The sequence below is a fragment of the Sphaerodactylus townsendi genome, linkage group LG08 (assembly GCF_021028975.2).
Source record: "Sphaerodactylus townsendi isolate TG3544 linkage group LG08, MPM_Stown_v2.3, whole genome shotgun sequence".
In the NCBI taxonomy this organism is placed as follows: Eukaryota; Metazoa; Chordata; class Lepidosauria; order Squamata; family Sphaerodactylidae; genus Sphaerodactylus; species Sphaerodactylus townsendi.
This window is the reverse complement of record NC_059432.1, coordinates 42,477,658-42,491,206: the sequence shown is the minus strand read 5'-3', so window position 1 is coordinate 42,491,206 and position 13,549 is coordinate 42,477,658.

Genomic DNA, 13,549 nt, shown 5'->3' with positions numbered 1-13,549 from the left:
AGCAAATGTCTAGAGTAGATTTCCTATAAATGTCTGGAAAAATTATGCACCAGCTTTAGATGATTCACACCAACAGCAATTAAGATGCTGAGTCTACATAAGTGTCGAAAAGGTCAGTGCTCAGGAAATAGCATTTCATGTAAACTAGTGTGACAGAGCCAAATGTGCTGAAGACAAAAGAGGGGAAGAGGGAGGGAGGAGGGAGGGACACAGCTTTCTTGCCAGTAGAAGTCCTGAGTGTGGTTGTGATGAAGGTGCAATAGTTAACTGGAATATCAATGTTTATAGAAAAAGAAGTCCAACCATCAAAATGTAAATAGAGGGGGAAAGTATAGTTAATGCTGAGTTATTTTCTCTGAAATGTCTTTATGGAAATATTCAGGTTCACAGAATAAAAGAATGAACTTCCCAAGCTCTGTGCAAAATAAATCAAGAAATTAATAGGAAGTAGCAATGACCCAACGCAACCTCCATATATACCTGCATCAAGTTCTATTTTGCCAGCACACTGATCATGATCTCGTCAGCCTAAGTTGTGCTGATGATAAGCATTCATTATGATGTGGTTGGTAGAATTCTTTTAAATTTTAATGCTATATATGCATTGGATGGTGGTGGGAGGTGATTTTCTACCTCTTTTATTTTGTAACTATTTTTAAGGGTATTTGTCTAAAACCACATATTTATTCATCCATTGATCCATCCTTTATAGATAGATGGAAACAGAATTTGTCAGGAAAACTACAGCTGGGATAATGTATTATTACACTGGTCTCCATCTAGGTCACTGGAGATGGATCTATTATAAACAGTGGAATGCACTTCCTTGGAGTGTGGTGGAGTCTCCTTCTTTGGAGGTTTTTAAACAGAGGCTGGATGACCGTCTGTCAGGAGTGTTTCGACTGAGTATTCCTAAATGGCAGAAGATTGGACTCGATGGCCCTTGTGCTCCCTTCCAACTTTATGATTCTATGACTGGGTTATCTTGCTAAGTTGCTGACTCATGGGGGGAGGGAAACTAGCAGTTGCATTAGACCCAATTTCAGGTTGTATGAGATAATATCTCTATGCAGACTACTTCTGTCAGAATATACTGAATACATTGAGAGGACACCAGGCTGCAGCAACAGGTCCCAGTCCAGACATCCATGTGAAGAAGTTTGAAGTTATACATCGCTTTTCTAAATCACAGGGGCCTTTTATGCACAGCAGAAATATAATGACTTGAGGACATTATAAAAAGCATTTTGGGGAAGAAATTGTGTGTGGATGAGCTGCAAGCAGAGGAAATCTCCATGGAAACCTTCACCAAATGACAGTGGCAGGAAAATATCTGCAGCAGTACACAAAATGGTGGATGCAACTATAAAATTGACAAGAGTTCCATTGCACAGTAGGCAGGGGGAAAAGATCTGTTTTAGCTAGCAACACTTGTGTTGCATGTGCAGAGCAAACAAAAAAAGCCAAACCTGATCTTTTAAAAAACATCTGCAAGACGTTTTATTTCTGCTGTGCAGAAAAGACCAGGTTGTCTCAAAGCAACTTACAAACTCCTTCCCTTCTTCTTCCTACAACAGACACCTGGTGAGGTAGGTAGGGCTGAGAGAGTTCTGAGAGAATTGTGACTAGCCCAAGGTCAACCAGTAGGCTTCATGTGTAGGAATAGGAAAACAAACCTGGGCTCATTCCGCACATGCAGAATAATGCACTTTCAAACTGCTTTCAGTGCTCTTTGAAGCTGTGCGGAATAGCAAAATCCACTTGCAAACAGTTGTGAAAGTGGTTTGAAAATGCATTATTTTGTGTGTGCGGAAGGGGCCCTGGTTTGTTTCCTCTGGATTATCTTTTATGCACAGACCTTTTCCTTTGCACCAGCTATACATGTATCAGACTCTACTCTTTATAGTCCCAGCTAACCTAATCTTGTCTGAAGCTAAACAGGGTCAGCCCTAGTTAGTATTTGCATGGGAGACCACCAAGGAAGTCCAGGGTTGCTACACAGAGGCAGACAACAGCAAACCATGCCTGTTCATCTCTGGCCTTGCAAACCTAGTTGGGCTGCCATTTCTGACTTGATAGCACTTTCTACCATCTATTCTCATATCAGGTCTGTGTGAGTAATGGGGAACTCTGAATGTGCAGACCCTTGGACAGAGATGGTGATGGATTTCAGATTAGGAGATCAGAATGTGAACACCCTCACATCAAAGAGCCTTGACCCATTTCAAATTCTGGTTGACCTTTCTGTTTGGATCCAGCTAAAAATATGGTTCAGCATTCATACACAAAGACCATCCTCCATTTTTGTTCCTTCCCTTATTCAAGCAACAAAACCTTACTTTTGCATAAATGAGTTGCAGGGTCTCCTGTTAATTAGCAATGGTAAATCTTGTCCCCATCCATTTTTTTATGCTGCAGATATGATAGCAAAGGAAACTGGGATTTTTCATTACTACCATAATTACTGAGAAGCCCCATAAGACCTGTCCTATGTCTAATCAGCCCTTTCTGCAACTGGTTACACCCCATCATTTTGAAAATCTCAGGTTCTATTGCTTTGAGGGAAACTGGAAAGGGAGTAGGTTTCATTGTGTTCCACAGATTTCTTTTTGTTGGGTTTTCCAAGGATGTATTTTAAAAACTAAAAACAAAACAAAAACCATTTTTTTAAAAAAAAACTTCAATACTTTAAAAGCATTTATAGGAGCATACAAATTTGCTAACATTCAAATGGCGACTGATATCCAGGCTCCTGAGATGAGTTCCCCTGGAGAAAATGTCAGCTTTGGAGATGCTGTTGCATCAGTACCTTTCTCCTGTATGTGTTTCAGCATAACAGGACTGTGACTGTGGCATGATGCAATATATCTTTGCCCTCTGAAGTTTCCATGCATACTGTGGATGGAAACAGGGTGGTTTAACTATCCCATCGTAGTAATCTTTTTGCTTCTCCTGTTACTGTTGAACCTGCGCTCCTACCTCATGGGGAATTGTGGGCTGAAAAATTGTATGAATGGATGAGTGAGTCATCCTCAGCATGTGTCCCATCAGCTAGGGAATATTACAGGCCAGTCACAGGTGTGTTTCTTAGCTCCAGCAGTGTGAAATGGGCATCTTTGCTGGATGCAGATGTTCAACAAAACATCAACTTGATTGTCAGAATCCTGCAATCAGCCATTCCATTCAATTGAGGGTATTCTAGGCTGCTATGAGTGAATTTTATTCCCCAAGATCTGGTAAAATGTGAGATTTCTCTGCTGGCAAATGGATGTGATCACACACCACTTCTGACCGGATGCCATGCCTGGCAAACACAGCTTTCACTCTGGGAACAAAATAATGTGCTGATTTATCTGGAATATGCAGAACTTCCAGTAGTCCACTAAGAACAAATATTAGTGCCTTCCAAAGTCATAGCCTCTGTCTTTTTCCATGGATGGTCTGGGATTCATAAGGCGATAGCAGTTCCTCTGGATAACTTGGTCTCCATTCCTGACATACTGTGCATCTTTTAACTTTTTGTTCTATTTGATCATTTGTTTTATGGTACTGGGTCATTTGCAGTCAGTACATAAACTGCCTTGCTCTTGCCTTTGTCCTCTGGATGACCTGGGGTGATCTGTATGTATGATCATAACCCTACTAAGCTCCTTCTCTTTCCCAAACTCCACCTTCTCCAGCCAGTACCCCCATTGTGCATGAATTTCCTAGGCCAAGGATGGCAACTCAAAGAACTCAGGAAAAACCAAATCATTTCCAAAGTGAGTGGGAGGGAGGAATCTGACATCACTAGTCCCAGATTATAATGAGTGAACAGATGCATATGCAGTTTGAAGGTTCTGGAAGAAGTGGATGCCTAAAATAAGTCCAACTGTTCTTCATTCCTCCTTCCTACATATCGAATATACTGACTAGAGTTAGCTGTATAATGCCCATGAGGAAAAATAATCCAGACTGCGTTACTAGGCAGATTGCACACATGTGTCTATTACAAAAAAGGAAGAATAATGTTATATTAAATGTACAATGTGAGAAATTGAGGTGTTCCTTAATTAGATTTGAATTTTACATGATTTTGACCAGTAATTCCTTTTCTTTTATAGTCCCTTGTCCCCACTGGGTTTGTTCATACTTTCTACGTAAAACATCTGCATGGTACATCTGAAGAAGAGGGTTGCAGTCCAATGGAAGATTGTGCTGGAATAAAACATTGTTGATCTTTTGCGGCAAACAGACTAATGTGGTTGCTTCTCCTGATCAATGATGCCCCAAAAGATAGAAAGTGGGGAGGGGGGAGGCAATCCAACTACTTTCCTCTTATACCTAGTCCTCTATCTTTTCCTTAAGTGTGTGTCAAGAAGGGACCACTGCTAAACAAGGCTTAATTGTTTACACTAAAGAGTTGTCTTGCCCTACAGGGAAGGAATACTATCTTCTGCATTGTTTGTGCTTTAAAAATTGTATAGATAATGATGACAAATCTGTTCAGAATCTCTAGTTACAGATCACTGTTCTTTTCTTCAGAGGTTTGGCTCAGCTATATAATTCTATGATCCCTTGTAATAAATTCCTTCTAACAGGGATAAATTGAAGAGACGCTGTCCCTCAAAGGAAAAGATACGTTATCTTGCATTGAACTGATGTATAAAGCGTGAATGTTTCTCTAACCCAAATTGATTGTAAGTGGAACATCTGACCTGTACTGGGACTCAGTAGACTCTTAAAATATATGTTTTTAGTCTTAACCATGTTTAACATCTAAAGACTAAAATTCCTGTTTCAAACTTTTGCTTCATCCTCCTGTTTATGCACAAGCAAATCATGCTAGTTTATTGGAAAATATTACCAAATATGTATGGAAATGCAAAACTGGGAAGGGTCCATGGCTCAGTGGTACAGCATCTGCCCTTGCATGCAGAAGGTCTCACAGCATCTCCAGCTCAAAGGATCAGGTAGTAGGTGATGTGAAACCTGAGGTTCTAGAGAGCAGTTGCCAGTCAGAGTAGACAATACTGACCTTGATGGAACAATGGTTTGATTCAGTAGAAGGCAGCTTCACATGTTCATGACCAAGGGAGGCCTATGAGACTCAGGTGAAGGAATCTCTTGCTCCCACACTTGCCCCCTATCCAACCACTGCCACCCATACTGCTGCTCCCCTCTTCCCTCCCCAAGCCCTGACTTACCCATCCATTCACCTGCTCCCAGCTCACTTGCTTGCTTGCATTGCTGTTCTTCACTGCTCATGTGGGAGCATGGGGCTGGTATTGGTGGCTCCTTCCTCAGTAGCCCACCATCTATACTGCCGTTCCTCCATGTCATGAAGTGGGGGTGGCAGCTCCTGCTTCTCCTCACCTGCACATCTGCCTGTCATAAACACATTAGAAATCAAAATTTTGTTTTCATTGATTTGTTTTAACTGTCCTGTAGAGAAGCAGCATCATAATATGATGAACACAAGTATCTTATATTCTAATAGCGAAGCTGGCCACATGTGAGGATATTTAAATTCAGTGATTGGAGGTGTGAACGGGCAAGGCAGATCTGCCTACAAAAGGGCCTCAGGTTTTCAGAAAAATGTGAAATCTTTTTTAAAAAAGCAAAATTTTGGGGAGTTTAAAAAACCTTAAAATGATAAATGTGTCTGTAGCTTTAAGTTACACATTTCCTCAGTGGACATTGCTAAGCAATGTGTTCTTGTGGTAGAGAGAAACCTAAAGAAAGAGGGCAGATAAATATAGGATGACTGCTGGATGGGAAAGGCAGAAGGCAGCAGGAAAAGGGAAGATTCTATGGGGACTTTCAAGAAAGAGAAAGAGGAAATAGTTGAAAATGGGAACATGAGATACCTCTTGCAAATCCTTGCAGGTTCCCACTTGTATTTACTAACCTTAATGGGGAAAGCATTCCTTATGTCGGATGAAATTCACAATGCACATAAATCCCTTTGATGGACAGACAGTCTGGAACGAGGATACTCAAAACCTATTTGCTTCTATTTGTGCCAGCCAATCAATTAAGGTAAGCTGTAGAGGTCTGCTCTACCTATCCAGATCTACAGATTAAGGTGAGTCACTGACTATAGACAGGACCTTTTCTGCACTAGCACCTCACCTCTGCATCAATCAGCCAATAGCTAACCTCTCTAGTTTCTTCTAAGCAGAAGAAAACTTTGTATTCATTTAGGCTTTTTGAGCCTTGTCCACATGGTTGGCCTCTTTTGCTTGCTGATTTTAACAACACTGTGGGGTTTTAATGTTGTTGATATCTATGGTTTTATTGTTTGTCCTTTTTTTAAATCATGTTTTATTAATTGAGGTTTGGCTCAGAAGACAGTAGGTTGAGATTTTATATGATATGCTTATAAAAATAATTCTTGTAAAGACAAACCAGGGCATTAAGAATGATCTGAGTTATTTTCTGTTATGCGTTTTTGTGCACAAAGTTGGAGTGGTGAAACACTCGAGCTTTATTTGAGGCTATTAAGTAAAGAGGTTGTTTACTCCTGTTGTTTTCAAACACACTATTAAATAATAATGACTATATTACAAAGAACAATAATAATTTGCCCAAATGTTAATACACGATAATTGCCATAAGGTATTGGTTCTTACCTTTAAGGCCATGAGCGGTCTTGGACCCACATACCTGAGGGACAGCCTCTCCCCATATTGCACAGCTAGGACCCTCTGCTTTTTGGAGGAAAACCTATTCGTGATCCCTGGCCTGAAGGAAATCCAGCAGGCCTCCATGAGGGCCAGGACTTTCTTTGTCCTGGCCCTGACCTGGTGGAATGAGCTCCCAAGCAAGATCAGGGCCCTGTGGGATCTGAATTTTTAAATTCTGCATGGCCTATAAGACAGAGCTCTTCCACTGGGCTTTTTCAGGATGCCAGCTGGGTTAACAGCTGGTATTATTCGCCTCCTTTGGTGTGGGGGAGAGAAACTGAGGCTGAAGTTGCCATCTTTTATCTGTTTTGGGTTTTACTGTATTTTTGTTTGTACAATCATACTTTTATTATCTCTCCTTTCTCCCCTCCCCTGACATTTCATCTGTTGGCTTTGAAACACAACAGGTGCTCCAGTAAGCCTTTTGCACACTTGTCAAAGGAGAACAGGAAGTGCCTTCAGCTCAGCCCAAAATGACAGTCAGTGTGATGAGTCCTTCACCATCACCTACCCCCTGCAACTTTTCTTAATCTTTACTTTTCAGCTGGATATGGGCATCCTATAACAGGTGATGTTAATCTGGATGTGGATTTGGCATCACATTGGAGACGGTCTCTATGCACACTAACAGGCATGAATTTTTCAGGGAACACTGAGGAAATTTAATGTGAGACATCACTTTGTTCTATTATGACCACTTGTAAGAACCCTTTATATGAAGACCTTGGTCAGCAGTGAGATACTGCTAAATTTTGCCCAGCTTTAAGGGCTGAACTTGCTAGACACTGGAAATGAGGAGTCTCTGTGCTCATAGATGTGGCACGTCAAATGATGTCCCAATCTGCAATTGAATCTGAAAAAGCTAACTAATTCCATAAAGAGACATCACCATGAGGAAATAGTGGCAGAAGAGAGGTGCAGGTATGTCTCCATGGTAGGGAAGGAAAACTGGACAGAGAAGCCATGGACAGAATTTTTTCTGTCATGGGTGTTGCTGTACCTCCAATTGAAAAAGTGAGTGGTGAGTGGATGAGTCATAGTGTAGAAGTAACAGCTAACCTATGATTGTTATGTGCACCCTATTCTAATCTCATCTTTGACTGGCTGCCAGCATGCCACATCACCATCACATACTGGATGAAGTGTGTATTGTGGCAGCAGAGGAGGGCAAGTACTACCTCAGATAAAAACTAATCCCCATCACAACATGTGGTCTGGCAGAATACAGAGGAGCAGCTGTTATGTGATCTTGACCCATGTTTTAAAAAATTATGCCCATTAATTCCTTGACCTGTCATCCCACCCTACAGGTATTCCCACTTGGTGACAAATGTGGAATTCTCATAAGGACATAACCAGAGTATTTGATTCTAAAGAATGCAGAAAAGGCTATTTTGCCTGTGTTTCATCAAGTGGAATGCTTTACATTGACCAGGGGTATTTTTAAAGGGTTGTTCAAAGAAAACAATATCCATTATAACAATAGGAAATATTCGAAGAATCAGTTTTAAGTAATCACATACTTTTATTTAGCAACAATTGAACATGATAACTGCAACACTAGTGAACAGATAACTGCAACACACAACCTGAAAGCAGATTTTAATTAGCAGACAACAGTAAGACCTTAATCTTTAAACTGAACAGTAATTGATGTAGAATTTTGTGTGAAAATCACAGAGTTGTGCAAAAGATAGAGAATGCTCTGCTTAGTCTTTAGGAGCAGTGTGACCCTTGTCCTCACATTTGTTGTGAAGAACCATACAGGAAGCAATAAGTGATGTAACATTCTGTGGAAGTACAGTGATCTTGGCGCCAAGGCACCTCCACCTGGCCTTGCACCTGCCAAAAGCGCATCATTACAGTTAAGCATTGAAGAGATCTCCTCAGACTAACTGCAAAAATAGAGTGCAGCAGCTAAAAATGCTACAAAAGGGTGTCAAAGCTGTGCCAGCCAATGATTGAGCTGTAGAAGGATCGGGCCATTGAATCGATGAAGCAACGAAGAAGCATTGCTGCACATTCAAAAAAAATTAAAGGGAAGGGTGAAAATGTCACCTGTGACATCACAGACCATAAGCAACTCAGCATTTTTTGTGTGGATAAGAATGAAACATTTTAAATGAACAGAATATAACATTTGGAAATCTTGAACGTGAACATACATCAAAGAAAACAAGTATTCCAACAACAGTTAAAAAACACTGCAAGTTTCTTGGAAGGAAGGAAGGCAGAAAAGGCCTTCCTTCAGAACCATTGCATGCTGTCATGTTTTCCATGAGAAAAAGACAAGTGGGATTTAAATCAGTAAACAATTAAGATAAAGAGGGTGCCCATGAATCTGCTAAAGGTAAAGACAGGCTGTTAAGCATGGTGGAAATGATACAGATTCACTGCCCTAAAAATGTGCCAAAGGAAGCAGCTAATATGCATCCAGCACATTTCTACGAAACCTTAAAATGTCCACTGTGTTTTCACTAAAAGTGCAACCACTTGATAGTTAATATCTATTCCCATGGAAGTGTTTATTGTAAAGGTGATTTTTCCCCTTAGAAATTGGAGGGTGGTTGAATTATTAAAGAATGGCTAACAATTGCCAAATTCTAAAAATGCAAAACAAAAAACCTACAGAGCTAGGGGGATTTTATACAGCAGCCAATTGTTATGATTCCTTTTAATTAAACACAAATGAATTAATTGATATAAAGTACTGCTAGGCAATTATTTTGCTGACATTTGGTCTCTTTTGAGACATACTTGTTTACTAAATCTATCAGCTCTAAGAATCTACTACCCATTCCCATGTTAGCTATTTTAGCCATATATTTAAAGAGTTAAACCTAAGTTTGTTCCATTACAAACTTTTATATTAATTTAATATTTGAGTTAATGGTACGCATATTAGACCCAATAGTATTTACATTTTTTAATCCATCTCTCGTCCCTAGGCCATCATTGTACATGAGAGATTGCATCTTAATGAATTTTTTTCTGGTTAAAGATATTTAAATAAATGAATAACTAAATAAGTAATGAAATGCTGATTTTTATCTCACTGTACACTGTTTACTGACTGATGTTTGCATTCTGATTTTCCAGCAAGTTGTTTTTGTCTATTTGTAAGATTATGCAAGAAAATGAAAAACTTAAAGTTGCTCTATGAATGAGCCTTCATTCATAGAGCAGTAAAATGTGATCTAAAGGCTGTAAGGTCAGGCTGTGAGGGCTGATAACTCGATGGTGTTTCTTCTGATCAGCTATCTTTGAAAAATGATGACTCTAGAGCAGCTTTGGGATATTAATATATTTCTGATTTCTCAGGGTTTTTTTTAAAGAAGGGCTAGGATCTTGTATATTTAACAACAAATAAGCACACAGCACTCAAAGACAAATGCAACTATTTGCTAGATCTGTGGTATCTGACGAAAGTTGTTTCAGCTTGCAAGATCTTATACCCTGAAAATCTTGTCGGTCTGCTAAGGTGCTACTGAGCCCAAATCTAGCTCTTCTGTTTTGTGGTGTGTGTTCTTGCTTTCCAATTTCAGCACGCTGTTGCGTGTTTACAATCAGACCAAACTAAGTAGGGTTGCTTTCACACAAACTGCACAGAGTCGATGTGGTTTGGCTTCCTGACTGAAACCATTTTACTGAAGAAAAGCTTCATGTGGGCCTAATTTCCACTGACTACTCCTCAGAGAGATGTATTTGTATGGTCCTTACCTGTGGTGGGATTCAGCAGGTTCGCACCACTTCGGCAGAAGCGGTTGTTAAAATGGTGCTTGCAAACAACCAGTTGTTAAATTATTTGAATCCCACCATTGGAACCAGTTGTTAAATTATTTGAATCCCACCACTGGTCCTTACTAAGGCCCCTTCCGCACATACAGAATAATGCATTTTCAAACCACTTTCACAACTGTTTGCAAGTGGATTTTGCTATTCCGCACAGCTTCAAAGAGTATTGAAAGCATTTAACTACTATCTATTCTATACCATCCATTTTTGTCCCTTATCAAACCAACAAACAGAGGTTTCATGTAGTTTCAAACTATTTCAATAGAGGCACTCTTGTAAGTCATTGAGAATTTAGTAATCAGTTACAATTAATCAGAGATCAAGGCCTGGTATACAAAGGCATGAGGACCTTTGATAATCACCTTGATAACATTCATGTATGAATGGGCCTAATAAATAGAATGCTAATTTTGTCTCAGCACATCTCACCTGGAATGCTTTTCATTGGCATCACTTCACACACATTTAGCTGCCAGTCAGCAAGTATACAATAATTATCTGTAGAGAAACAGCGATGTACATTCAGGTGGGAACCAGACCCAAATGAACATGTGAAGTGGAAATAAAGTAAATTATGATAATGTTAAACCGAAGGGTCATGCTAGCGCTGATTCTTCTTCATACCAAACTTAGAGCTTCTTTCCATATTCTTCTGTATAATATTACTGTAAGTTGCATTACAATCAGACACATTATGAGTTCAGTGAAAAAGTGGGAGGGAGAAACCCCCAAGAAAAGGATGCCAGGATGGGGGAAGGAATAGGTTTGAATGATGAGTGACATAATTTTTGAGTGCTTGATCACCTGGGGTTTCAGCACAGACATACTATATCCTCCCTCATGCTTGTTACTAACACTCCTGAGAATGAGCAAGCCCCATCAATCAATCACACTACACTTGTATTATACCTTTTATTCCATGTATTTCAGAGCTTCATGATACAATAAAATTTATAGCTCGTATAATTAAGAATATGCCAGATTAAACAAATGAGACTGAAACTCTTTTTTAAAAAAAGAAGCAAAATCTATATCAGAGCAAAACAGCAGAAAGGGAATTTCAATCCATGTGGAACAACTGCAAAAAAACCTGAGAAGATCCATGTTTTCAGGAAGCAGTCAGAGTAAACTGTGGTGTCCCACTATTTTTGGCTTCAAGGTATTATTCAATACACAGAAGAAAAGAAGAACACTTGGATTAATTGAGTGCAAAGGTTAGTTGGAGATGTGAGGAGCATTAGATTTTTTAAAAGTATACATTATCAGCTTTTTTTTCTTAAAGTCTATAAGTATAATGTTTGCTGATTTTCTTTTCTGAGGTAAATTCCTAATGTTAGAAAACACAAAATTATAAAAATGCAGTAACACATGAAGACAGGTGTCTGCAGCAGGATTTGAATTTTTTAGGTAGCAGACTGAACATATTTGAAGGGGAGAAGTTTGTTTATTTCTCATCAATTCAGGTGTGTGTAATTTGCTGTCCTGTGGGTCAACTGGGAAATGCAGCTCCACTGACAAATTTGAAATGGTCTGGAAAAGGAGAGCCCAGAGGGAGCCTGAAGGAAGCAGGATAAGAATTTCAGCTTGGACCCAAATATGCAGCGTGAGTAAAAAACATTTATATTTATACAAAGCAATCACTGATTCCCTCCAACTCACACAACTTCAGCCCCACCCCCAGTGACCTCTCTAAAGCCACAGGAGCCCCCAGAACCTCTGGAGCCAGTATCCAAAAATACTGATGGGACAAGAAAATTCAACAACGCTTCTGCATGAACAAACGTCTTTCCTCTGATGCAGTGAGATCTTTAGATCCAGCTTCTAAATCAGAAGTGCAGTTGGTACTGTGTATCCTGGTATAAGTTACCCCCAACACAATGTGTAACGAACAGGGCTGTGCTAAACAAAGATACACCCTTCTATATCCATTGACTTCAGTTGACTTAAAATAGTGTAACTCTGCTTAGGATGGCACAATAGCTGTCAGCACTGCCTTCCAGCCCTCATAAGAATCTTTCTCTGGCCCTGAAACAGCACTGTGTTTTGAACTGCACAACATTACCTGACCTTTAGACCTAGGAGAGTCTGCCTGTACAGTCATGATAGTAGTTTTTGTTCCCCAGGTAAGAAAGAGCACAAGAGCACAGTTCCATCAGTTTTGCTGTCCTTCAACTGCCATAGTGGTTGACCTAACTCCTAATTTACACTTGCTAAATATTAGTACTGTATTCAAAATAAATTGGTTTAGCAGTGGGAGACAGGAGAGTGTGTTCTCTTCTCAAATGCTCCTCTTAGTAGTATGATTATAAAGCTAGCAGTCATCTGCAAGGTGCTTCACCAAGCCCGTTTTCTAGTTTGCTTGTAAATGAAAAAGAAATGTAACTTGGCTGCCAGCTGAAGCCTCTATGACATTCCTTCTGACCCGGTACTATGTCCCTCTTGCATGGCTGCTCATGAGCGAGTCAACTACAGCTATCGTGCTGTTCCCAAAGGTAGATTTCATGTGGAAATAAATCCACCTTTATTTAACCATTTCACTTTTGGCTCCAGACCAGGTAAGTGGCAGAATGCACATGCTGTGCATCCTCATGCACTTGTTAGGGCTCATTGAAAACCCACTGCTGCGCAAAGGCTGCAAGAGGTGACCACCTCTGCAGACAAGCCAACAGACATAGTGAATGTAAGTGGTAGTGACTCTAGTGGAGATCTCTGGGGTCATTTAAGTATAAGTGAATGATCAAAAGGGGCAAGTGTGCTCTGCTGCTTTGCAGCTACTGCTACATAGCACTGGCCAAGAGGAACATGTGTTGGCAAAACAAATGGTAGAATCATAAGAATGGGGGGTGTCTTGCTATGAAAGCATTGATGCAAAGTATAATGTGCTGGGACAGTTTGGGACAGAAAAAATATTGCCACCCCCAACAAGACATTAGGAAGCGCTTATCCAATAATGTTTTGAAATGTTAACCTTTCCTTTTTGGTCAGTACCACTTTTTGTTAACAGCACTGAGTGGACATCTTATGAATGAGATGCCCTCAAGTTTGTAGGCAGAACTAATGATACAATGTGATTGCAGGGAATTGCC